Source organism: Mustela nigripes, chromosome 1 (assembly GCF_022355385.1).
Source record: "Mustela nigripes isolate SB6536 chromosome 1, MUSNIG.SB6536, whole genome shotgun sequence".
Classification (NCBI taxonomy): Eukaryota; Metazoa; Chordata; class Mammalia; order Carnivora; family Mustelidae; genus Mustela; species Mustela nigripes.
The window spans coordinates 53485417-53512432 of record NC_081557.1 but is presented as its reverse complement, the minus strand read 5'-3'; the positions used below and the strand labels follow the sequence as shown (position 1 = coordinate 53512432).

The 27016-nt window shown below is 42.6% G+C and overlaps 1 pseudogene; it reads left to right on the top strand.

Annotated features, from left to right (window-relative positions):
- Window positions 1–2524: 2524 nt before the first annotated feature.
- Window positions 2525–5071, top strand: LOC132017741 (ATPase SWSAP1-like; annotated as a pseudogene).
- The last annotated feature ends 21945 nt before the right edge of the window (window positions 5072–27016 follow it).

Genomic DNA, 27016 nt, shown 5'->3' with positions numbered 1-27016 from the left:
GTCTCAGAAACAGAGGCACTAGAAGGGAAGGAGGGCAGGTGCTGGGAATGGTTGAGGGTCTAGGTAGATTACCTGACTTCAAGTCTTGGATCTACCACTTGCTGGCTATGTGACCTTCAGCAAAGTATTCCATCTCTCTGAGTCTAATTTCCTCATCAGACAACTGGGGATAATAATTACACTCACCTGACAGAGTTCTCTAAGGCTCAGAGGAGTCGAACCTCATAAACACTCAGAATAACACCTAGCACCTGTTACACACTTCATGCAGGATAATTAGCAATATTGCTCTTACTTTATGCAGATAGTTGAGTCTCTAGCCTCAATCTTTCCCTACGTCTTCAGGATATCCAATCCCTTAGGAAAACAGACGATAAACTGACTATAGCAGTGGCTGCGAGTTGCCCCTCAGTATCCATTTCTCCGTACTTCTTTCTGTAATAAGAAATGAATTTTAGCCAGGCACTTATCCACCCAAAAGAAAGACTGTATTTCCTAGCCTCCTGTGTAGCTAGGTATGGCCATATGACTAAAATCTGACCAATGGGATGTAGAAGCGGTGTGCGCTACTTCTGAGACATGTCCGTAAGTTGGGGGAGTCTGCCCCTCTCTGTCTTTCCCTTATGCTAACTGGAATGCAGACATGTGGCAGGAGTAGCCGTCATGGACCATGACATGAAGGCCGTATGCTGAGGACGGTGGAGTCACAATAGAGAAGGAACCTGGGCCACTGACATCACGAAGTACTCTGTCAGCCTGGGACTGATGACCTTCACAATTCTACGAAAGAATGTCAGCCTTACCAGCCCACTGTTTCTTTTCACATGTAATAACCAAACTTAATCAAAATAAATACTCCGAGGGCGCCTGGGTGGCTCAGTGAGTTAAGCCTCTGCCTTTGGCTCAGTCATGATCTCAAGGTCCTGGTATCAAGCCCTACATCAGGCTCTCTGCTCAGCAGGGAGCCTACTTCCCTCTCTCTGCCTGCCTCTCTGCCTACTTGTGATCTCTGCCTGTCAAATAAATAAATAAAATCTTAAAAAAAAAAAAAAAAAAACTCCCATCTTATCCATACAAGAGAAACCCACATGTAAGTTTCAGTAGAGGGATTATTTCAGTACACCAAACCAAGGCGAAGTTGATCAAGCCTGGTCCAGTGAGCCTACAAAAGAACTCTGATGTCCCTTTTACCCCTGAGTTGGTTCCGTTCTTCTGCCAGAAACCAAAGTTTTGTTTGAACCCCAGTTTCCTTGCCTGGGTCAGAAGACTGTCTAGCTCCATCAGTCCTTCTGCCTACATTCTGGTCCCTGGTCCCTCTCCAGTCATAGGTTGAGACTCTGCTTCCTAAGGACAACTTCCCTGGAACATAGATGGTTCTTGCCACCTGCTGTGATATGGGCATTGCAATCGAGATATTCTCAGTACAAATTAGGGAAGCTCTTTGCCATGGCTTGCTAAACTGTTGCCTAAGGAATCCAAACTCTCCTGGCAAATCTGGCATTAGGTAGTTAAAGCCTCTGTTGCTCGCATTTTCCCACATATTAAATAGGCAGATAACTGGGAACCTCACAATGAGCCTCATCTGTCCCTTAGCTTACATTCAGGATTTATTGAATCATGGTGTTCATCTGACAGAGGAAGACCCCACTCTTCCCATGATGTGTGTTGCAGCCTAGTTCCATCTGGGAATCTTCACAGGAAGGGGCAGGAGATGCCAAAGTTTCATGGGATAAGATGCAATAACTATCATCTCCAAAGGGGCTGGGACAGGGAAAACATTACCAAGCTCTGGTTTCCATTTTCCTTACAACATGCTTTATCATGAGATGTGGGCTGTCATGGCAATGAACTATCATGGCAGCTGGGCACTGGAAGAAGTCTGTGTCATGTCGCTATGGAAGACGAAATATTGGAGAAATAGACAGTTTGACGGAAATGTACCTCTTGGAGCTCAATGGAAAATCCAGAGCTTATTTCCATGATGTCACTAAGTATCATGAGCCCACTCCAACACACAGTGTTTCCTCATATTGTCCCCAAGACTCCACGGGGTCAAGTCCTCTCAAAAGGGGCTCCTAATGAGGGAAAACATTTCCATTGCAGACTCCTACAACTGCACCCAGTTTCATGCTCTAATTTGGATGCCAGTGTCACTAGAGGTCTCATTCAAGTGAAGACTAGTATGTTCCACAGCAGAATTTTCCCATCTGTACTCTGCTCTCCTCTCCACACTGGCTTACTAATGAGTCCTTGGCATGTCTCCTGGTTAGGTCCAGGAAGCTATAAGACAGTCTTACCTGTGAACTTCACCCGTTCTCTTTATTCATTCCAGCGTTCCAAATCTTCCCAATTTCCTAAGATCTAGTTCAAACAGCCCCTCCTCCAGGAAACCTTTTTTAGCTCACCCCCTCAGCTCCTATTGCTATTATTAACAATAACAATAATAGTAATTCATTAAACCCTTACAAAGAGCCAGGCACCATGCTGTTATTTATGAACATAATGATTCAATCAAATCCTCACAATGACCTCCTGTGGTAAGTGTTACTCTGTCTACTCTATAGATGGGCTACCTGAGGCAGAGAGAGATGAAGTGCTGTGCCCAAGGTCAGAAAGCTGCTCAGTGACTGAGTGAAAATTTGAGCCCGGGTGTATCTTCTAATAACCACTGCACGTGGTGCACTCTCTCTCACACACTTACTTCTTGGAACTGCCCTGGCGCTCTGCCTACATGTGTGCCCTCTCTTAGAATATGATCATTTCCTCATCAGCTCCAGCTTTGGCAGCCTCCGATTCTGGGACCATTAGAGGGAACAGTGAAGGGGACGTGGGGTCTTTTTCAGGGCTCTCTAGGAAATACCACCAGTGTGTCTGTGGCTGTTTTCATTTCTAAGAGCTACGCTATCGCTGCCCTCCCCACCCCCCAACCCTGCAGCCCTTCATGCAGGATGCAGCTTTAGAGTTCCTGGACTCAGCTTCTGAGTATCGATTGTTTGCAGGAGCAAGTCAGCAATTTCTGGTTTCCCGACAATGGCTCTGTGTTCTATAATAGAACTGGGCTTGTTTGCATTTCTCTCATCAAGCAAGGCACAGGCCTGGGGTCTGGCCTGCCCTTTTGCCTGGTGACCTGGAGTTATTCTGTCACCTGCCCCAACCGTTCAGAGTGGTGGACACAGCACAGGGCAGAAGGCTGAGCTCTGCTCTCAGAAAGCCAAAACCCAAACAAAACTGCAGCTCTTGCCCCGAGAAGGGATTGTTACGATGCCTGTTCTTTTAAATAGGTATTTTGGTACTTTAAAAGAAAAAAGGTGGGTTTAAATCCAGGATGGACATGTTGATGAGGGGGTAGGGAAGCAAGCACCTCGTATACTGTTGGTGGGATATAAACTAATGTGATTTTTTTAAAGGACTAGTTAGTACCATTTATTGACATTCCAAATGTGCAAACACTTTAATGCAGCATTTCTGGTTCTAAAAATTTACCTTACAGATGTTCTTATACGTTACACAAAGATATATACGTACAGGGGCACCTGGGTGGCTCAATGGGTTAAAGCCTCTGCCTTCAGCTCAGGTCATGATCCCAGCGTCCTGGGATCAAGCCTCGCATGGGGCTCTCTGCTCAGCAGGGAGCCTGCTTCCTCCTCTCTCTCTGCCTGCCTCTCTGCCTACTTGTGATCTCTCTCTGTCAAATAAAAATAAATAAAATCTTAAAAAAAAAAAGATATATACATACAAAGATGTTTATTCTTGTGTTATCTATAACAACAAAAAATGTTAGGAATCTAAATGACCATCAGTCAGGGACTTTTTAAATAAATAATTGCTTAACCACATGCTGGAACATTTTGTAGCCTTTTTTTTTTTTTTAAAGTACATTTGGGGGCACCTGGGTGGCTCAATAGTTTAAGTGTTCAACTCTTAATCTCAGCTCAGGTCTTGATCTCAGGGTTGTGATTTCAAGCCCTTCATTGGCCTCCATGCTGGGCATGAGGCCGATTTAGAAAACATAAAAATAAAAAAAATAACATAGAATAAGTACATTTGTATGTGAAGAAATGGAACTTTCTCCAAAGTATACTGTTTAAATTAAAACAGCAAGATTTTTGGAGGGGCACGGAGGTAGTGGGGAAACTGGATGTGAAAAAAGGTATGTGTGTGTGTGTACATGCACATACGTGTGTATCTACACATATAAAACAAAATCCAGGAAAGCCATTAGGAAACTGTCAACATTGATCACTTCTGAGTAAAAGGCCTAAACTTCTGGAGTAGGAGGGAAACTAACTTTTCAGTGACTACCAATTTGAATTGGTTTAACGTTTTTCCCAAGTACGTATATTACTTTTACTTAAAAAGCATCCAGGTTGGAAAAATACATTCTTATCCCAACAGGATCCTGCTCTTCTAAACTATTGCCAAGTGCGTCTCAATACTCCCGTAAACTGAGCTACTCTAAGCGCTCCAACCCCTGGGGCTACAGCAGATCCGCTTCACACCCACTCTTAACCCACCACCTCCTCCAGCTTCTGTGCTCTGCCCACGAGGCCCTGGGCCCAGCGCTCATCCTTGTGCTGCTGGATGGCCTGGAGGAGTCCCTCAAAAAAGATAGGGGACCCCAGGGAGTGGCCTTCATGGCTGTCATGCTTCTCGACACAGCTGCCCACTTCAGCCACCAGATTGGGTCTGTTCAGGATTGTGGGCTCACTGTGGCCCTCCAGATAGAGGAGGAAGAAGACTATGGGGATACCCTGTAGCTGTCACTGCTCCAGCAGTATTTCCCTGCCCTGTGCTGGCTGCAGGGGGATGTGCCAGGCCCCAGACAGCGCCACCTCCGAGTCTGCCTGGATGTAGGTAGTTGGGCCCTAGAGCAGAGTGGTGGGTGGCTTTCTGACCAGATGGAGAAATGACAAACTCCCTGTGGCCTACCCAGACTGGTAACCTCAACTCAAAGGTTCATGTTCTGGAAGCCAGCCTTGTGCTTCGGTGTGTGACCACCTCTCTATGCCTCAGTTTCCCATGGCTGGAATACTTACTTCAGAGACATGTGCAGATTCATTCAAAGACCTAAAGAATATAATCTGCTTTTTCTCTTTGGAAAAATAACATTGTCGGGGCGCCTGGGTGTCTCAGTGTGTTGGCCTCTGCCTTTGGCTCAGGTCGTGATCTCAGGGTCCTATGATACAGCCCCGCATTGGGCTCTCTGCTCAGCAGGGAGTCTGCTTCCCCCTCTATCTCTACCTGATGCTCTGCCTAAATAATGATCTCTGTCTGTCAAATAAACAAAAATCTTTAAAAAATATATCATTGTCATGTACCTATTATGCCCAATCAACATATTGTTTTGCTGTTTTGAACTTCATAAAAAGCTTCATGATAAATGTAACCTTCTGAGACTTCCTTCTTCTCCCACTCAATATTGTTACTAAGATTAGTCCAGGGGCACCTGGGTGGCTCAGTTGGTTAAGCCTCTGACTTAAGCTCAGGTCATGATCTCCAGATCCAGGATGGAGCCCCAGGTCAGGCTCCCCACTCAATGGGAAGTCTGTTTATCCCTCTCTGTCTGCCCCACCATGCTCTTTCTCTCTCTTTCTCAAATTACTAAATAAAATTTTTTTTAAAAAGGGGCCCCTGGATGGCTCAGTTGGTTAAGGGTCTGCCTTCAACTCAGGTCATGATCCCAGGGTCCTGAGATCAAGCCCTGCATCAAGCTCCCTGCTCAGCGGGGAGCCTATTTCTCCCTCTTTCTCTGCTGCTCCCCCTGCTTGTGCTCTGTCTCTCTCTGCCAAATAAATAAATAAAATCTTTAAAGATACAAAATAAAAAATAAATGAAAAAAAAAGATTAGGCTACATTTTTTTTTTAGTTCATTCCTTTTTCCCTACTGCATATAATTCTATGGGTGACTATACCCCAGTTTATACATCAAACTGACTGACTTACTGCTATGAACATTCTTAAGATTTTAGTTATTGGAGAGAGAGTACGAGATATACAGAGAGAGAGAGAGAGAGAGAGAGAGAGAGAGACAGGTCATGCGTTGCGGGGAGGGGCAGAGGGAGCTGGAAAACCAGACTCCTTGCTAAGCAGAGGGCCCAACTCAGGGAGCCAAAGGCAGATGCTTAACCTGGGCACCACCCAGGCACCCCCTGCTGTGAACATCCTTGTACACATGTCCTAGTTCATGTATGTGAGGGTTTTTAGGGTATATACCTAGAAGCGGAATTGGTAGAGCAGGAGGTCTGCATATGTTTATCTTTCCTTGGTTATGTCAAACTTTTAAAAGTGGTGAAACCAGAATTCCCAATAAGCCACCTGATGACATTGATCATATCCGAGTACTTTCTTAGAACAGGGGCTGATTCAGAATAAAGCCTTACTAATTAAAACAAACAAAAACCGAGCTGCTGCTACATCAAGTACTATGCTTTTACTTTATGTACATTTCCATGTATAAGGTAACTAAGGATCAGTTTCTCAATTTATAGTAGAGAAAACACAGAAATTAAGTAAATTCCTGTGATGGTTGCCAATTTGGCTACACTACAGTGCCTAGTTATTTAATTAAAACATGAAATCAATTCTAAGTGTTGCTGTCAAGTTATTTTGTAGATGTGGTTACTACTTACAATCAGTTGACTTTTAGATAATGGAGACTATCCTCAAAATCTGGATAGAACTCATCCATTCAGTAAAAAATGCCTTAAGAGCAAAACTGAGGTTTCCTGGAATAGGGAGAAATCCACCTCTGGCCTGCAGCTTGAGCTCCTACTTGAGAATTTCCAGCCTTCTGGCCTGTCCTATGATTCCAGACTTGCTGGCACCCATAATCCCAAAAGTCAGCTCTTTGCAATAAATCAATCTCTCCCTCCCTTCCCTTCTCCTCCCCTCCCTGCCCCCCACCCCACATATGCACATATATTCTCCTAAAGGTTCTGTTTCTCTGGTAGAACCCTGATACTATTCTTGAGATCACAGTGACAATAAATGACACAGTGGCGTTTCAATCTATGTCCATCTGTCTTCAGAGTATTTGTCTCCCCACCAGATACCAAAGCAAGCTTGACAAAACAAAGACAAGTTCATGTGACCAGCCCATGGGCGGGAAGCCTTTCACTGACCCCATCACCTAGAGGATAAAATAAAAATGCCTAGCATGACTATGTCAAAGCTCTGTTGGTGGCAAGTGACAGAAAATGAACTTGAAGTGGCTTGAGAAAGCTTAATGCAGAGGATGGGGAGGGTGTACTTACTGCCTTACATACTGGAGAAGTTAAGAAGATGTGCTGTTTTTCCAGAACTAGTTTCTCTCTCTCCATCGCTCAGCTTTGCTTTCCCTTCTTTTTTTTTTTTTTTTTTTTTTTTAAATTTGTAATCTCTTTCTTGGTCATGCTATCCATTCACAGCAGCAAAATGGTTGCTGTTGCTCCAGCCTGCACATTCCTAGATCCAGTCCTGGGGAAAAAGGGAGTCCATTTCTCCCATATCAAAAGTAGAAGGTGTAGGAAAATTGAGCTTTGGGGGCTCTGATTGGTCTGCTGTGGACATACGTCACTTTTAGCAGTGTTGTGCTATTCATTGGTTGGTCTGGGTCTACACTGTGTGTATGGATGGCGCCTGCCCTACCCAACCAACATGGACTGAAAATAAGGTAGAGTAGGTCCCTGAATGAAAATCAGGAGTTTTACTGAAGTGGATGAATGAGTGCTGCACAATCCACAAGGTCAACTGCAGCACCATCCAAGGCTGGACATCACCTTTCCTCAACTCCTTCTACCCCATACAACCTACGCTCACGCAACCTCCTGTCACTCGCCATTCCTTGAACATACCTGAAACCCTCCTTCCTCTAGGCCTTTTTCCTGCTTTCTGCCTAGAATGACATTCCTTTCCACCCTCCTCCTAAAAAAGATTACTTTTCTTTCAATACCATCTCAAACAGTAACTTCTCCAGGAAATCTTAGTGGATATTCAAATATGAATTACCCTCTCTCCCTCTTCTTTGTTTTTACAGACAGGTTTTGTTTTGTTTTGTTTTGTTTGAGAGAGAGAGCACACATGGGGGTGTGGGGAATAGGGGAGAAGGAGAGAGAATTTCAAGCAGGCTCCATGTCCAGCACAGAGTCCACTGTAGGATTCAATCTCACAGCCCTGAGATCATGACCTGAGCTGAAACCAAGAGTTAGGTGCTTAACTGACTGAGCCACCAGGCGCCCCCAGACAATTTTGTTTTTACATGCAAACATTAGCACATTCTTCCTGATATTATGATGATTTAAGAGCCTGACTAGTTTCTCCTAATCTGTAAGTTCCTTGAGGGCAAAAACAACCCATCTATCACCTCATAACCCACACTGTGCCTATAACAATGTATTGAATGTATTTGTTTGAGCAAGTGTTTATAAGGCTTCTGTTCTGTGGCAGGTTCTACGTTGGGTTTTGGAGAAAACACTATATAAAAATACAACTGGACCACATTTGCTTCTGTCTGAAATGGAATAGCAATTCCTTTCGGGGCGACTTAGGTAGTAGGCATGACAGTAGTGAGAGCAACTAATCCAGAATTTGAAAAAAGACAGTCTGACACTAGAGGGTACAATCTTAACCATCTCCCTGTAGTTATCATCTTCCAATGGTTAGAGCACAGGATATGGAATCCCACAAACCTGGGTTCAATTCCTAACTCCACCAGTTCCTAGGGTAGGACCTTAGGTAAGCTGTTACATTTTTCCAAAACTGCAATGTCTCCATCTAGAAAGTGGGCATAACATTTATACCTACCTCATGAGACTGTTGTGAGAATGAAATGAGTTAATCTACATAAAGCATTTAGCTCAGTGCCTGGCACAAAGTCAGAGCTAGGTGAATGTTTCTATTATTACATTCCCCAGAAACTTGGAGCCCCTCAGGTATGGTTTGGAAGGAAAAAAAACTAATCAGAGATAACATAAAATAAGAATTAGATTTTAGGCCAGGGAGAAGATAGAAGAGGAAGTAAGGTGCTAAGGAACTGAGCAACAGAGTGGGAATTCTGAAGGAAAAGTCAGCCCATGAGGAATTCTGAGTAACAATGTTGGCCAATAAATGAGGATCACAATGGGGGCACCTGGGTGGCTCAGCCTATTAAGCATCTGCCTCCGGCTCAGGTCATGCATGATCCCAGATCCCTGGAATCAAGTCCTGGGTCGGGCTCCTTGCTCAGCAAAGAGGCTGCTTCTCAATATACCTGTGCCCTGTCCCTCTCTCTCTCTGACAAATACATTAAAAAAATCTTTTTTTAAAAATGAGGATTACAATGATAATCACAGTTACAAAGTGCTTATCAAGTACCAGGCAGTTCTAAGTATTTTCTACACAGCAATTCAGTTCTCAAAATAATACTATGAGACACATGGCATCATTTTCCTCATTTTATAAACAAAGAAGCTGAGCCCCAGAAAAGTAAAATCATTTGCCCACAATTCAACAGCTAGTGACTGGTAAAGCCAGGATATAAAATTCCCGTAGCCTGATTTCCAGGTCTTTCTTCTTAATCATTATGCTACAAGGCAGAGGGCAATTTGGGGGGGTGGGGTGAAAAAATTCAGAATTCAATGAAATCGTCCAAAATGGGGACCAAAGTTTCTGCAGAAAGATGTCCCATCCCAGTACCATTTATTGAACACCTGCTATGTGGCAGGAGCTGCTTTTGTTGTTTAAATGTGTCACTTAATCCTCACAAAAACCTTAGGAGATAGGAACTGTCAACCCCATGTTTAGATGATGAATTTGAAATTAAGTAATTTACCCAGGGCTACACAGCTAGTAAGCAGAACCAAGACTGGAGCTCAAGTACATCTACCTCTAAAACCCTCACTCCTGCCCTTACAGCAAAATTTGGAAACAACTTAAATGCCCAGTAACAGAACAGTTAAGTAAATTTGGCTCTACCTACTTATGAAAATTCAGCTTCTAAAACTTAGGATGTTAATAGCATGGGCAATTTTTCTCATTCTAAGTGAATATTTTACATGAAGAGATAAAATTGCATTTACAGCCTGACCTCAGCTAGGTTAAAATAGGCATTAAAAAAAAAAAAAAAATTGGGGGCGCCTGGGTGGCTCAGTGGATTAAGCCGCTGCCTTCGGCTCAGGTCATGGTCTCAGGGTCTTGGGATCGAGTCCCGCATCGGGCTCTCTGCTCAGCAGGGAGCCTGCTTCCCTCTCTCTCTCTCTCTGGCTGCCTCTCTGTCTACTTGTGATTTCTCTCTGTCAAATAAATAAATCTTAAAAAAAAAAAAATTGGAAGTAAAGGTGTCAGTTGCCTCTGGGTAGTATAATTATAGATGACAATTTTTTCCACATCTTTATACTTTTCTGTACTTTATAAATTTTGTACAATGAACATGTAGTATGTTTATAATCAGAAACTAAAAAGGAACAATCTTAAAAACGAGGCTCCATGTTTTATTTGTTGAGGGCCCTTCTCAATACTGGTGGCAGAGATGCAAAGGAGGCTGTGTGCACAACCTCTGTCATCTCCTGTGCCGATAACAGAGTCCCACTAGCAAAAAAAGAGTCCTAATGCCTGAGATAGGGATGTATTAGCAGAGAAACCTTAGAACCTGAAACTCCAGATTCCACATCCCATTCCCTCTTGCCAGAGGAAGCAGTATCTCCTTCTCTGGAGATGCTACAAAAGCCTGACCTAAGGCAGGTACTTGATAAGGTGACACCTGTCCTCCTCAATACCTAACCGACTGCCCCAGTGGCTTCCAGGCTAAGAGCCAGAGTCAGGTATTGACCTGGGCTGGAAAACAAGGGTCTCTGTCCTGGGGAGCACATGACTTCTATACTAAACATATGGTAGGCCTTGGCAGATGTGTGCTGGAAGGAAGCAGGGGAATGTGTCTGGAGATGGATCTTGAAGGTATTAGACTTAGGGGGATGGATTGAATACAAGATTGTGTTGGGGAGAAAAAACCTCTCAAGACTATTGGATATAGAATGTGAGCGGAGTCAGAGCTAGTTAAATGTTTCTACTATTACATACATCACTGTCACTGATCACACCAGGGGCCTCAAAATATCATTGGGGGTGTCCAGTTAGAGTGAGGAATATGGGTGCCAAGTAACAAAAGGACTTCTAGCCCAAGCCCATGGCGCAATGGTGAAACACATTCACAGACCCATCCTGTAGTTAATCCCGCAATTTTTGAGAATACAAATTGGTAGAGGTGTATTTAACAGTTATCAGAATCTTTGCCTTAATTTCCTGAACTTTGTAGTAGAAAGGGCCAACTGGAAGCCTGTGATATTACCCAGCCAGCCCACAGCTGTTTTCAACCGAGAGGGTAAATGAGAAGCAACACTGAATCCAGAAGGAATTGCAGAGATTAGTACCAACATAAAAGATTTCAAGGAGGCAAGAGTGTTCATCCCATTATATCCCTATTCAGGTCACCTCTCTGGCCTTTGCAAAAAGTAAACAGTTCCTGATAGACGATGGTGGACTATCATAAATCTAAAGGACTCATAACCTTAATTGTAGCTGCCATGTTGAATGTGGTATTCTAACTGTAATGCATCCTCTGGCACTTGAAAGGGACTACTGATCTGACAAACATTTTCTTTCCCACTCCTAAAGAGGATCAAAGGCAGCTTACCTGGGGCACCTAACTGGCTCAGTTGGAAGAACATGTGACTTTTGTTCTCAGGGTCATGAGTTTGAGCCCCACATTGGGTGTAGAGCTTACTTATATACACATGCATACATACACAGTTAAACAAACAAACTTTTAAAAAGTTTACTTTGGGGCACCTGGGTGGCTCAGTGGGTTAAGCCTCTGCCTTCAGCTCAGGTCATGATCTCAGGTCCTGGGATTGAGCCCAGGGCTCTCTACTCAGCAGGGAGCCTGCTCCCCCCCCCCCGCCTGCCTCTCTGCCTACTTGTGATCTCTGTCAAATAAATAAATAAAATCTTTAAAACACACACACACACATTATCCTTAAAAAAAAAAAAGTGTATCTTTATCTGAAAAGGATACAAATCCACATTCACTATCTTGCCCCAAATCTATGCCAACCCTCTTTCTCTGTCACAGAGAGGTCCATATATCCCTTGGTCATCTTCTCATTCCAGAAAACACCCAACAGTGGTCCACTGGAATGATGACATCATGCCAGCAGTCCTGGTAGGCAGTGACATACCTTACATGCCCCCAAAAGACATGAGTGTTCCAGACTTTGGGAGATAAACCCCATGAAGATTCAGGGGCTTGCCATGTTAGAAAAGTTTTTTTTGTTTGGTTGGTTTTTGTTTGTTTGTTTGTTTGTTTGTTTTTTGCAGTTCAATGGCCCAGGGTATGCAGAACATAATATTTAAGGTAAAGGACAAGTCTTTGCACTAGCATTCCTAACACTGAGAAAGAGCCACAGTACCTGGTAGATTTTGGAGGCAGCATATCTTAGGCTACAAATGCTATTCTGGCCCATTTATCTTAAAAAATGGAAGGCTGCCAGTTCTGTTTGGAGCTCAGAGAAAGAGGGTTCTACAACAGATTCAGTTTGTAGTGTAAGTCACCTTGATACTCAGGAATATGACCCAGATCTGTGGGGCATAAGGAAACTGTGTAGCATCTCAGGAAACCTCTATAAGGAGAGTTGCATGGGCACCTGAGTGGCGCAGTCAGTTAAAGCCTCTGCCTTTGGCTCACATCATAGTCTCTGGGGTCGTGGGATTGAGCCCCACATCAGGCTCTCTGCTCAGCAGGGAGACTGCTTCTCCCTCTTCTTCTCCCTCTGCCACTGTTTGTGTGTGTCCTCTCTCTCTCTCAAATAAATAAATAAAACTTTTTTAAAAAGGAGAGTTGCAGGCTTAGAGTTCTGTGGCAGAGAACGACTCATCATTTAAAAACAGATCGTGGCATGTTACAAGGTCCTGTAGAGAGTAATTTCTTGACCATGGGATACCACATTTGGTAGGCCGAATGGTGAACTCCCAAAATATACCTATGTACTAATCCCTGGAACCTGTGAATGCTACCTTACATGGCAAAATGGAGTTTGTAGACATGATTCAATTACATATCTCGAGATGGGGGAGATTATTCTAGATTAAAGTGGGCTCTAAAAAATAAAATAAAATAAAGTAGGCTCTAAATGCAATCACATGTATCCTTATGAGAGAGAAGCAGAAGGAAATTTAACATGCAGAGAGAAGGAAAGAGGGCATATGACCATGGAGGCAGAGACTGAAACAATGCCTCCACAAGCCAAGAAATGCTAACAGGCACAGAAGCTGGAAGAGGCAAGGAAGAGATTCTCCCCATGAGCTTCTAGAGGGAGCACACCCCTCTGAGACCTTGAGGTCAGCCCAATGAAACTGAATTTGAACTTCTGACCTCCAGAAATATGAGACAATAAATTTCCAAGGTTTTAAGCCACCATATTTGTGGTAATTTGTTATAGCAGCCACAGGAAATTAATACACTAAGTTACTGTACAACTGGAGCTGCCCATTATGAAGATTATCAGATCCATCAAGCCATAAGAACTGCAGCAGCAATCCTACTATAGGTTGGAAATGGCACATTTGGTATTGGGCCCAAACAGGTCTAGAGAGCACAGTTAAAATCGGCCCAGACCCCCATGTCACTTATTTGCACTGCACTAACACCTCTTCCTCACCTCATACTTATGGCTTTGTGGGGTGGGGGATCAGCCCACATCACATTGACAGAGAAGGTAGAAACTCAAACCTAATTCAGAGACAGCTTGGTGCAATTTGTTGATACTAGTCAAAAATGGACAACTGTTTCATGACTCAGGGATGACTGTAAAGGTTAGTTAACCTGTAAAGGTTCAGAGAAAATTCTCCCAGTGAACAGAGCTACAATCAATATTCTTGATTCATCATTTTGTGAGGCTTGAGGTACAGTTCTAGATTTTTCCTGAGCCCTGGTAAATGACTTGAAGTGGATCGTAAGAGACATGAAAGATTGGACTAAGGAAATCTGGACAAAGAGATGGTGTTTTTGGATAGACCTGTAGAAGTCTTTGGATCGACCTGTGGGAGTCGTATACTTGTCTCTGTATCTGAAGTTAGTGTTCACAAGTGAGCACCCACCATAGAGAAGGTGCTCCAAAACCAAAGAGAGGATGATCCTGCCTATGGCTGTCAGTAAGTCTCTCTCTTCAACTACCCCAGTGCTAGCACAATGGGCCCATTTGTTGAGTGGCTGTAATGGCAAAGATGGAGGCTATGGATGGGATCAACAGTATGGGCTCCCTCTTGCTAAAACTGATCTATTTATTGCTTTTGCTAAATGTCTAAAAAGTCATTAACAAAAACCAGACATGACTCTATATGGAAAACCCTGAAGATTCCACTGAAAAACTATTAGAACTAATAAATGAGTTCAGTCAAGTCACAGGATACAAAATCAATGTATAGAAATCTGTTGCATTCCTATACATAAATAATGAAGGAGAAGAAAGGGAAATTAAGGAAACAATCCAATTTACAATTTAAAACAATAGAACATCTAGGAATAAGCTTAAGAGGTGAAAGACCTATACTCTGAAAATTATAAGACACTGATGAAATAAATTCAAGATGACACACAGAAATGGAAAGACATTCCATGCTCATGGAGAGAAAGAACAAATATTGTTAAAATGTCTATACCACCCCAAAGCAATCTATTGACTCAATGCAATCCCTATCAAAACGCCAATGGCATTTTGCACAGACCCAGAACAAACAATATTAAAATTTTTATGGAACCACAAAGACCTCAAATAGCCAAAGCAATCTTCAGAAAGAAAAACAAAACTTGGAGGCATCACAATTCCAGATTTCAAGTTATATTACAAAACAATACTAATTGAAACAGTATGGAACTGGCATAAAAATAGATACATAGATCAATGGAATAGAACAGAAAACCCAGAAATAAACCCACAGTTATATGGTTAATTAATCTTAATTTACAAAAGAGGAATGAATATACTATGGGGAAAAAGGGTCTCTCCAACAAATGATGTTGGGAAAACTGGACAGCCACATGCAAAAGAATGAAACTAGACCACTTTTTTTCACCATACACAAAAATGAACTCAAAATGGATTCAGACCTAAATATGTGAGATCTGAAACCATAAAAAATCCTTGAATAGAGCACAAGCAGTAATTTCTCTGACATTGGCTATAGCGACATTTTTCTAGATATTGTCTCCTTAAGACAGGGATATAAAAACAAAAATAAACTATTGGGACTACATCAAAATAAAAAGCATCTGCACAGTGCTGTCTGAATGGCTCAGGCGGTTAAGCATCTGCCTTCAGCTCAGGTCATGATCCCAGGGTCCTGGAACTAAGCCTCATGTCAGACTCCTTCCTCAGTAGGGAGCCTGCTTTTCCCTCTCCATCTGCCAGCTGCTCTCCCTCTTTCTCTCTCTCTCTCTCTCGAATAAATAGATAAATAAAATCTTTATTTCTTTTAAAGTATATGCATAGCAAAGTAAACAATCCACAACACTAAAAGGCAACCTACCTTGGGAGGTTGATATGGGAGGTTGGGAATGGGAGAAGATATTTGTAAGTGACATATCCGATAAAGGGTTAGTATCCAAGATATATAAAGAATTGATATAACTCAACATCAAAAAGCAAATACTCGAATTTAAAAATGGGCAATAGACATGAATAGACATTTCTCCAAAGAAGACATAAGATGGCCAACAGACATATGGAAAGATCATCATCTCTTACCACCAGGAAAATGCAAATCAAAACCACAATGAGATATCACCTCATGCCTGTCAGAATGGCTAAAATAAAAAACTCAAGAAACAACAGGTATTGATAAGGATGTGGAGAAAAAGGAACCATCTTGCACTGTTGGTGGGAATGCAAACTGGAATAGCCACTGTGGAAAACAGTACAGAGTTTCCTCAAAAAGTTAAAAATAGAATTACCCAACCACCCAGTAATTGCACTACTGGGTATTTACCCCCAAAATACAAAAACACTAATTCAAAGTGACACATGCAACCCTGTTTATTGCAGCATTATTTACAATAGCCAAATTATGGAGGCACCCCAAGTGTCCACTGATTGATGAATGGATTAAGAAGATGTGGTTTAAGTATAAAATGGAATATTATTCAACCATAAAAAAGAACGAAATCTTACCATTTGCAATGACATGGATGGGGCTAGGGAGTATAATGTCAAGCAGAATAAATCAGTCAGAGAAATAAAAACACCATATAATCTCACTCATATATGGAATTTAAGAAAAAAAAAAAAACAAGCAAAGGCGGGGGGGAGAGAGACAAAGAAACAGAGTCATAACAATAGAGAACAAACTGATGGTAACCCCAAAAGGGAGGTGGGTGGAGGGATGGGGGATCTAAGGGATGGGGTTAAAGAGTATACTTCTCATGGATGGAGCTAGAGAGAGAGTATTACACTAAGTGAAATAAGTCAGACAAAGACAAATACCATATTTCACTCATATGTGGAATTAAGAAACAAATGATGAACATAGTGGGGAAAAGAGAGAGAGACAAAACAGAAAACAGACTCTTAACTATAGAGAACAAACTGATGGTTATCAGAGGGAGGTGGGTGGGGGAATAAGTGAAATAGTGATGGGGATTAAGGAGGACACTTGTGATGAGCACTTGGGTGTTTTATGTAAGTGATGAACCACTAAATTCTACACCAGAATCTAGTATTACACTGTATGTCACTTAATAGAATTTTTTAAAAACTGGAAGAAAAGAAAGATGAAAAAATTTTTTAAAAAGAACTCCAATCTAAAATGTGTTTGAGGGGCGCATGGATGGCTCAATGGGTTAAGCCTCTGCCTTCAGATCAGATCATGATCTCAGGGTTCTGGGATCAAGCCCCACATCGGGCTCTCTGCTCAGCAGGGAGCCTGCCTCCCCCCCTCTCTCTGCCTGCCTATGATCTCTCTCTCTCTCTCTCTCTCTATCAAATAAATAAATAATTTTAAAAATTAAAAATAATAATAAAAATAAATAAAATGTGTTTGAGATTATTCTGCTAAAAAAGAATAATTAAATAATTTAAAAAAAAAGAATTTGGTGGGGAAAAAAAGCCAGTTGATCCATGTTATGTCTCTAGTTCTGCAGTTCCCCCAGGGAAACTGAGTAGAGAGCATGTAGGGTCTATATTGCCTCTAATGACTGCAAGTACATCTAGGTATTTTAAAATAAAACATTTCATTAAAAAAAAAAAAAAAAAAGCCAGGAGCAACGACCAAGGCTGAGCTCTCAGCATAACACCAATCCTTAAAGAAACCAGTTAGCTTCTTGGTGGCAAGTTCATTAATTGAACTTATTCAGTCCTGGGAAGAGCAGTGAAATTATGCCCACCCTGGATATGATTTTACCTTCAGTGCCTACCCTAGAACTACCATCTGAAAGCTTCCAAGGTCCCTATGCCCACACAACATTGACTCAGAACAAGGGAACCACTTTTTGCAAAGAAAGTGCTGATTACAGGGATCCACGGATCATATTGTATACATCATTACTTAGAAGGGTTACTACAAAACGGTGAAATTTTCTGTTAAAGCTCAGTTAAGAGCTAGCTTAGGAACAAACCCAGTGGAAATGACAAACAGGCAATTATAGTAAGTATGACCTGTCAAGGCAAAGGCAATGATAAGCACTTCTAGGATGAAGGTCATTGCCCCCAAGTACCACCACAAGGCAAGAAACCAAGACCAGCCAAAGTGTGGATGGAGAATAAGGAAAATCTGGACTGGATGGCAGAGGAAGACAATGACGAGCATCAGTTACAGCTTTGGGACCAGCTGCAGCCACAGGAATTGAGACTTGTTTCACTAATTCTCTTGGATTATTAAGTGACTGCATAGAGTGCATCCAGCAGCCACTCAGAAGAAGACTCTGACCAGGTGGATCTAGAGAACAACAGGGGACTTGAATGGTAAAGAGGAGAAGAGGGGACTGCGTCTGCCTCATCTCTTCATCCAGCCATTGAGCAGTGTCTACCTTCATACAGATGCGACTTCACAGTGCCTAGCTTCAGGCCTGCCACACACCTCTCATTTCCAGCCTCCTAGACCCTTTGAGCTGCCACAAGGGATAAATTTGGGAGTTCACTTAACACTCATCTACAGGACACCTATATGTTCCCTAGGGCCACTCTTGACCAATGAGAGATAGACAGTGACAGATAAATATCTCTCTTTCTTCCCTGAGCAAGATGGTCCTTCAATGCATTTCACAGAGCATCTCCAAAGGTCTCCCATATTTGAGTAACAAGTTGCCCTTAATGGTAGTCAGCATCTCATCCTTGTATTTGCTCTGTTTCATTCTTTTTCCTTTGCTCCTGTTTCCCAGTAGAACCATATCAAATTAAACTCCTCACATATAAGCCTTTGTTTCAAGCTCTGTTTCAGGAGAATCTAGGCTAAGACAAATGCTTCAAGGCTTTAATCAGAATAGGGAGGCTATTCTGGACTTCCCTCTTCAGTGGCTGGGGTTGGAGTCAAATGTCCTCCTTTGTGTGCCAAAATGAAACAATGTTATTGTTCATAAAATGTCATATACATTTTCTTCCAATGAAATCAGGTCACCCAGTGATAGTCAGCAGTGCTTCTGCTCTTAGAATAGTTTGCTTTCATCTTTCTCCCAGTTGATGTTTAGGGTCTATAAAATGTTAATGTCAGTATCATCTTCTGATGTGGATAAGGGGAAGGATCCAAACATTATGATGCTCAAAGATGTTTGGATTCTTCTGGACTTATTGTCAGTGTATCTTCATGAGCATGGAACACTCATGAAGGCAATGTTGGAAGAAACCCCATGGCAGATACTTCCAAGTTAATGACAAAGCTCTAGTACAAGAAGAGATTTTTTTTTTCTCTTCTTTATATAATTCTTCTTCAGAATATCAAATTGGGAGCTAGGAGAAAAAAGTAATGTAGTGCTTAGTAATGCAGTTACCAACACCTGATGGCATGAAATCCAAGCTCCATCACCCATATGCCATGGATATCTAAGAAAGTTTTGTTTTTTGTTTATAAGATTTTATTTTTAAGTAATTTCTACACCCAATGTGGGGCTCAAACTTATAACCCTGACGAGATCAAGAGTTGCATGCTCTTCTGACTGAGCCAGCCAGGCACCCTCCCTGAGAAGGTTTCTCAACCCGTCCAATGCTGCCTGCTCATGAAGTTTACATAAATGAGACACCTTTAATATCACATTTAGCTTAATGTTTTGCATTGATAAATGTATGTTAATAATTTAATAATTGTTATTAACCACATCCTAATTCACATGGAGCTGGGCACCAATCAAATATTCTTTTCTTTCCTTTTTTTAAATATTTCATTTATTTATTTGACAGAGAGAGAGTGAGCATGCAAGCAGGGTGAGGGTAGATGCAGAGGGAGAAGCAGGCTCCCCACTGAGGAGGGAGCCTGATGTGGGACTCATCCCAGGACCCTGTGATCATGACTTGAGCCAAAGGCAGACTGGGCCACCCAGGTGACCCCAATCAAATAGTCTAAGATGCTGTGGGTTGTACCTGTTTTTGCCTTTATTTTTAAGTTACCCCAGAACCCTTAAAAGCAGAGATGACTGAAACCGAGGTACTGGCACCGGCAACAAAATCCACTATAGAAAACAACCCATTGGATACACTTCAGTTCTCAAAAATAAAGGCTGCTGGCAGAGTGGCTTAGTGATACTAATGAACTAAGAATAAATTAAAACCAATCATTCAGCTCTCACAAACTCTTGCCTCTGAGGACTTAAGATAAGGAGCTTAAGTTTTAAGGCCCCAAACAGGGGAGAAACAGGTATTACTGAAGTTTTACCAAGCATATGACATGGGGTCCTCAAATCCTTTAGAAATCCTACAGATGGGTCATGGGTGGCTCAGTCGGTTAAGCAGCTGATTCAGGTCAGGTCTCAGGTTTAGGAGATCAAGCCCTGCATCAGGCTGCGTCCTGGGGATGGAGCCTGCTAAAGGGAAGAAGGAAAGAAAAGGGAAAAGGGAAAGAAAGGCAAGGGAAGGGAAGGAAGGAAGAAGGAAGGAAGGAAGAGAGAGAGAGAGAGAAGGAAGGAAGGAGAAAGAAAAGAAAAGAAAGAGGGGAGGGAGGGAGGGAAGAAGAAAGAGAGAGAAGGAGGGAGGGAGGAAAGGAAGGAAGGGGGAAGGAAGGAAGGCACGAAGGAAGGAAGATGGAGAAAGGAAGAGAAAGAGAAAGAAAGAGAAAGAGGAAGGAAGGAAAGAAGGAGGGGAGGGGGTAGGCAGAGCGGGGAAAAAGAGAGGGAGGAAGGAAGGAAAGGAATCCTACAAAAAGTTTCAGGAAATCTCAGAGACAATGAACTGGTCAAGGAAGTGGGTGTGTGCACATACACAGATATACACACCTGCTTGAGGGTTGGGTATGAAACTTGATGGGATTTGGGGCGCCTGGGTGGCTCAGTTGGTTAAGCAGCTGCCTTCGGGTCATGATTCCAGGGTCATGATTCCAGGGTCCTGGGTCATGATTCCAGGGTCCTGGGATCGAGCCCCACATTGGGCTCCCTGCTCCGCAGATAGCCTGCTTCTCTCTCTCCCCCTCTCCCTGCCGCTCTGCTTACTTGTGCTCTCTCTCTAGCTCTCTGTCAAATAAACAAATAAAATATTAAAAAAAAACTGATGGGATTTAATACATAAAGCTGGTGAGAGATAAAAGGCAGCTCATTCAACATCCAGCTTGCTAAGGCATTGGTGGCGGGCAGGGGTGGGGCACTGAGGTGAGGCATGTGCAGGTGGAGAAACTTGGCATCGCTGAATAAGAACCATAGACTAGAACAATTCCAGGTTGGCCCTCTGCTTTGAAATCCCTCCTTGCACAGTGGCAGTATGTAGCTAATGAGGTTTATCTAAGGCACATTTATGGCTAACTGAAAACGTCCCAATACCTTCTTCCCTCTCCACCTCCCCATGACAATCTGAAAGCACCTCTTGGCCAAGCAGGTGGATTTTAATAATAAGCTACCTAGCAGCCCAGCCAGGACCCCAATGTGAAGCTTCAGATATCAGGTAGGGATTAGAACCAAGTGTGGTTGGTGGAACAAAAAGGAATAAATAGAAGCTACCTCCTCATCTTACAGCCGAGGTACAGAGAGAAAAGACAGCTGCCCATGGATACACAGCAAGTTAAAGGCAAAACAGGGACTAAAATTAGGGCTTAGACCTTGGTCAGCAAAGATCCCTGGGAACCATCAAATCAAATTAACATCAACCTCTTCATTCTTTTATTCTGTTTTTTTTTTTCAGTCAATCATTCCCCTCAACCATCAATTCATTTATTCAATCAATGTTACTAAGGCCCCTCTGCAGGGAGCTGGGGTAGCCAAAATGAACTGAATAAGACCTGAATCAGACCCATGGGTAAAACACTCATAACACAATAGTTAGGTAAAGGGATGGGAAAATTATTATCCTAACTGCTGGCTCCAGAATTCTCTTTTGAAAGGACTTGCCTTGTTTGGGAAAATGCTCAGATAGGCTCTTGGGTGGAAGGAACTGCCTAGAACAGAAAGTGCCCTGGATCTCCTCTGCATGAGAAAGGTTCTGGAAGAGCTTTGTTTCCCCCAGAGAGTAAGGGAACTTCAGAGAAATAGCAGGGACTGGTACTACAGGAGGAAAGGGCAAAGGGAGGAACATTCCATGACCAAGTAGCCAAAGAGGACTGAAGAGGGCCAGGGTGATGCCCTGAGACTTTAAAAGATTTGCTGTGTGACCCTCCAGCTCTTCAGTAAAGTCTTCTGCATTCCTAAGAACTGTGTGTGTGAGCAGATTCTGCTTGGAGGCTAGTGAAGGAGCAGAATTTCCCGTCTGGATAACAAGGTGAAAACATGGACCACACATGAGGAAGTAGGAAGCCCAGGAAAAAAGAGCTGATGTGATGATTTAAGTCTGAGAATCTGCAGTAAAATGAGGGAGGGCTTTGGCTTCCACAAATCTGTAAACTTGAGAGGAAATGGTTAGGCAAAGCCAATTTTACGCAGATTTTAAGAATCCTGGAGGCCCTGGCTGCCACTGGGGTTGCAATTACAACAGCTACCAGTAAATTCTCTAAAAGGAAGGCTGCGCAAAGTGCTTTGGGAAAATTTCATGAACTATTTGTGATGGGTCATGAAGGCATTGTGGCAACTTGCCAGACTGGAAGAAGAGGGCATTTTGGAAAGAGGGAATGGCCTATGCAGAGGCACGGGTGTATGAAGAACACGGTGTGTCCACAGGAGAGTGAGAAGTTCTGTGTGGCTAGGACAGATTTGGTGGGGATGCTGGACAAAGTGAAGATGAAGAAGCCAGCAGGGGCCATGACACAAAGGCCTGCATGACAGCTTCGACTTCTACATGTAGAAGACCCGCACTGTAGGAGATGACCCTGGAGACAGTACAGCACCAGGCGATTTGGCCACTTCCTCTTTTATGCATCTTTTTGCCTTGCCTCTAACTGCTGCAACTATCACGCTCTACCAGCAATTGATCCTGTGGTGTGTGCTTTGGAAAACCTGGAGCTCCAGGAAGGCTGGAAACATTTAGATGGCCCTGGATTCAAATTCTATTTTTTCAACTTGCTGAGGGTCCTTGGGCCAATTATTTAACCACCCTGAGACTTTTTCCTCATTTGCAAAGTGGGGATAATCATAGTACTTATCTCAAAGGATGGTAGTGAAGATAAAAAGAACGGAGATGCTCAGCAATGTACCTGCATACATTAGTTCTTAGGCAAAGCAACTCTTCTTCTGACTCACCCTTGAAAGGCACAGCCTAACACAGGGCCTGCACATCCTGGGAGGAAACATGAGCAGGACAACTGTTGATAAGGAGGACAAACCAGACATGATAAATGAAGGGTCCTTGCATAAGAGTCTGGGTTGGTTGGTTTGTTTTTTCATCTAGATATAATCATGCTCCTGATATCATAAGAATGTGGCTGAGAGGGGCACCTGGGTGGCTCAGTTGGTTAAGTGACTGCCTTCAGCTCAGGTCATGATCCTGAAGGCCCTAGGTAGAGTCCTGCATTGGGCTCCCAGCTCAGCAGGGGCTCTGCTTCTCCCTCTGACCCTCCCCCCCTTCATGTTCTCTCTCTCTCATTCTCTCTCTCTCTCTCTCAAATAAAATCTTCTTTTGAAAAGCTGTTTCTTAAAAAAAAAAAAAAGAAGAAGAAGAATACAGCTGAGGCATCTATGAGAGTTTTATTTTTTAAGATTTTATTTACTTATTCATTTATTTATTTGAGAGAGAAAGCATAAGCGGGGAGAGAGAGAAGCAGAATCCCCACTGAGCAGGAAGCCCAGACAGAATGCTTAATCCCAGGACCCTGAGATCATGACCTGAGCCAAAGGCAGACAGCTAACCCACTGAGCAACCCAGGCGCCCCTATGATAGTTTTAAAGTAAGTCAACAAATTATTTGATATTCCTCCCTTCAAGGGGTGGAGTTTAACCTCCCTCTGCTTGAGTGTGGGCTGATTTAGTAGGTAGCTTCTAACAAACAGAATAAGCAGAAGTGACAATGTGCATCTTCAGAGCCTGGGTCATAACAGGCATTGTGACTTGCTCCTTGCTGGTTCTTGGATCACTCATTCTAGAAGTAGCCAGTTGCCATGTCCTGAGGACATTCGCACAACGCAAGAAAAGGTCCATGTGGTGAGGAACTAAGGCCTTGGAAGGGTATCATTCAGCTCCAGTCAGGACTTCAGTTGACCACAGCCCCTAATGTCATCCTGACTACAATCTCATGAGAGACCATGAGCCAGAACCACCTAGCTGAGCCACTCTTGAGCTCCTGACCACAGAAGTAATGAGATAATAAATGTTTCTTGGGTTAAGCCACTAAGTTTTGAAGTAATTTGTTAAGCAACAATAGAGAATACAATATCTAAATGCAATACCATTCATTTTTATTTTTAAACTTGGAATTTGATTCTTCCTGACTTTACTCTTCAAGCAACATTATATACATTCATCCTGAGAGATAAAAATATGTAATTTATTGGATTAATCATAATCTTTGGTTTGTGTTCCAAAAAATGTAAGAATTAAAAGCAAAGGGTTGGCTGGGAAGATGCTGGACTAAGAAGACCCTAAGTTACCCTCCTCCCACAGATACAACTAGATAACACCCGTATCAGCAAAAATAACCAGAGAAAAACCCAAAGCCTGGAAAAACAAACTCTACAACTAAAGGCAGGGAAGACGTCATACTGAAAATGGTAGGAAGGGCAAAGACACAGTCTGAGAATGAATGTACCATGGCCATCCACAGTGGAGATGGAGCCAGTGATGCAGAAAAGGGCAGAAAATAGGCATTCACACCTCAGGGCCCACGAACAGGGAGGAAGAATCTCAGTAATACTTGTCTTTGAAGGTGAGAGGGGCTGAATTTTGGTTCTTAAAACCAGCCACACTTAAAGCCTGGACTTTTTAAAAAGGCATTAGGGGGGTGCCTGGGTGGCTCAATGGGTTGGGGCCTCTGCCTTTGGGTCAGGTCATGGTCCCAGGGTCCTGGGATCAAGTCCCACATCGGGCTCTCTGCTCGGCAGGGAGCCAGCTTCCTCTTTTCTCTCTGCCTGCCTCTCTGCCTGGTTGTGATCTCTGTCTGTCAAATGAATAAATAAAATCTAAAAAAAAAAAAAAAAAAAAAAAAAAAAAAAAGGCATTAGGAAGCAGAGTTCCCTAGCTTAAATAAAGAGATAGCAAGACAAAGAGCAGACATGACATAGAACCAGCAATTTGAAGAAGGCCAGGTGTAGATGGGAGGGAGAGTGATTTGCTCATCTCAAAGCACAGCCTGGAGAGACAGGGATCACCGGGACACCCCACTTGGAACAAAGGAGCTAGCAGGTGCCATTTCCTTCTCCTACACCGCAGCATAAAAAACTGCCACCTGCGGGAACCAGCAGTGCTCACACTCTTTACCTAACTTGCCTGCATCAAGCCTACCCCACTGCACTTTGCTGGACCTGCCTTCCCAGGCATGCTAGCTTGAGTCTTGGTGCTGTGGGCACCTCCCCCAGAAGATCACTGCAAAGCCTGCCAATACTACATCTCCTGACCCAGACAGTTTGTGGGATCTCAGTTCTGGCAGTGGCAGAAATACATCTCCTTTCGCAAGCAGACCACTACACACTTTGCTGCCTACACCAGGCAAAGAGCCTCTGTGGACAACTGGACTGAAGGAAAAAGAGGCCAAAACTCAACAGCAGAACACATGTAAAACACATAGGAGATACCTCCCGAAGTGCCAGGGCAAAAAACGACCTCTTCTTCATGAGGCTATTATCTTTAAGAGCAAGAGAAGTAGCTGACTTTCCTAATACACAAAAACAGAGACAGAAAGTCAGACAAAATGAGGAGACAGAGAAGCATCTCCCAGAAGAAAGAACAGGACCATACTACAGCAAGAGACCAACACAAGATATATGCCTGATAGAGAATTTAGGGTAATGATCATAAAAATACTTACTGGACTTGAGAAAAGAGGGGAGGATATCCCTTAACACAGAGATAAAAAAGAATCAGTCAGAGATCAAGAGCACAATAAATGAAATTAAAAATACACTTGATGGAATAAATAGGTTGGACAAAGCAGAGGAACAAATTAACAAACCAGAGGACAGAGTAATAGAAAGTAATCAAGATGAGCAAAGGAGAAGAAAGAAAATTATGCAAATTGAGAATAGTCTTAGGGAATGCAGTGACTCCATCACATGTAAAAACATCCACTTTATAGGGATCTCAGAATAAGAGAGATATAAGGGGGCCAAAAAATGTCTTTGAAGAAATAATAGCTAAAAACTTCCCTAATCTGGGGGAAAAAAGATATCCAGATCCAGGAGGCACAGAGACCCCCCCCACCCCAAAATTCAATGCAAGGAGGTCCATACCAAGACACCTAGTAATTAAAATGGCAAAAAGTAGTAAGAGCAGCAAGAGAAAAGAAGAGTTACATACAAAGGAAACCCCATAATGCTATCAGCAGCCTTTCAGCAGAAACTTTGTAGGTCAAGGGAGTGGCATGATATGGTCAAAGTGCTGAAAGGACAAATCTGCAGCCCAGAACACTCTATCTAGCAAGGCTATCATTCAGAATAGTAGGAGGAAAAAAAGAGTTTCTCAGACAACAAAATCCAAAGGAGTTCATGACCACTAAATGAGCCCTACAAGAAATATTAAAGGGGCTTCTTTGAGTAGAAAGGAAAGACCATAAGTGAGAGAATGAAAAGTAAAAATCACAAAAGCAGTTAAAAAAATTCTGTAAAAATCAGTCAAGGGATTCGATTCATACAATAAAAGGATGTAAAATATGACACCATATACCTAAAACATGGAAGCAGAGAAGTAAAGAATGGGTTAAAACTTAAGCAACAACCAAGCTAATATAGAATGCTATATGCACAAAACCTCATGGTAACCACAAGTCAAAAACCACTAACAGATATGTGAATAATAAAGAGGAAGAAATCCAAATATATAACTAAAGAAAGCCAACAAGCCATGAAAGAGAGCAAGAGAAGAAAGGAATGGGAAAAAATCGATAGAAATGACCACAAAACATGTAAAAAGAAAAGAGCAATAAATACATATCCACTGATAATTATTTTTAGTGTTAATGGACTAAATGCTTCAACAAAGGACACAGGGTGACAGAGTAGGTAAAAAAAAAACAAGACCCACTTATATACTTCCTACAAGAGACTCATTTCAGACCAAAAGACACCTGCAGATTGAAAGTGAGGGATGGAGAAACATTTCTCAAGCAAATGGACGCCCAAAGAAAGCTAGGGAAGTAATACTTATATTAGATAAAATAAACTAGTTCTTTTAAAGATTTATCTATTTATTTGAGAGTGAGAGAGAGAGAGTGGTGGAAGAGGCAGAGGGAGAGAATATCTAAACACACTCCTGCTGAGCTTAGAGTCTGACATGCGGCTCGATCCCAAGAGCCATGAGATCAGGACCTGA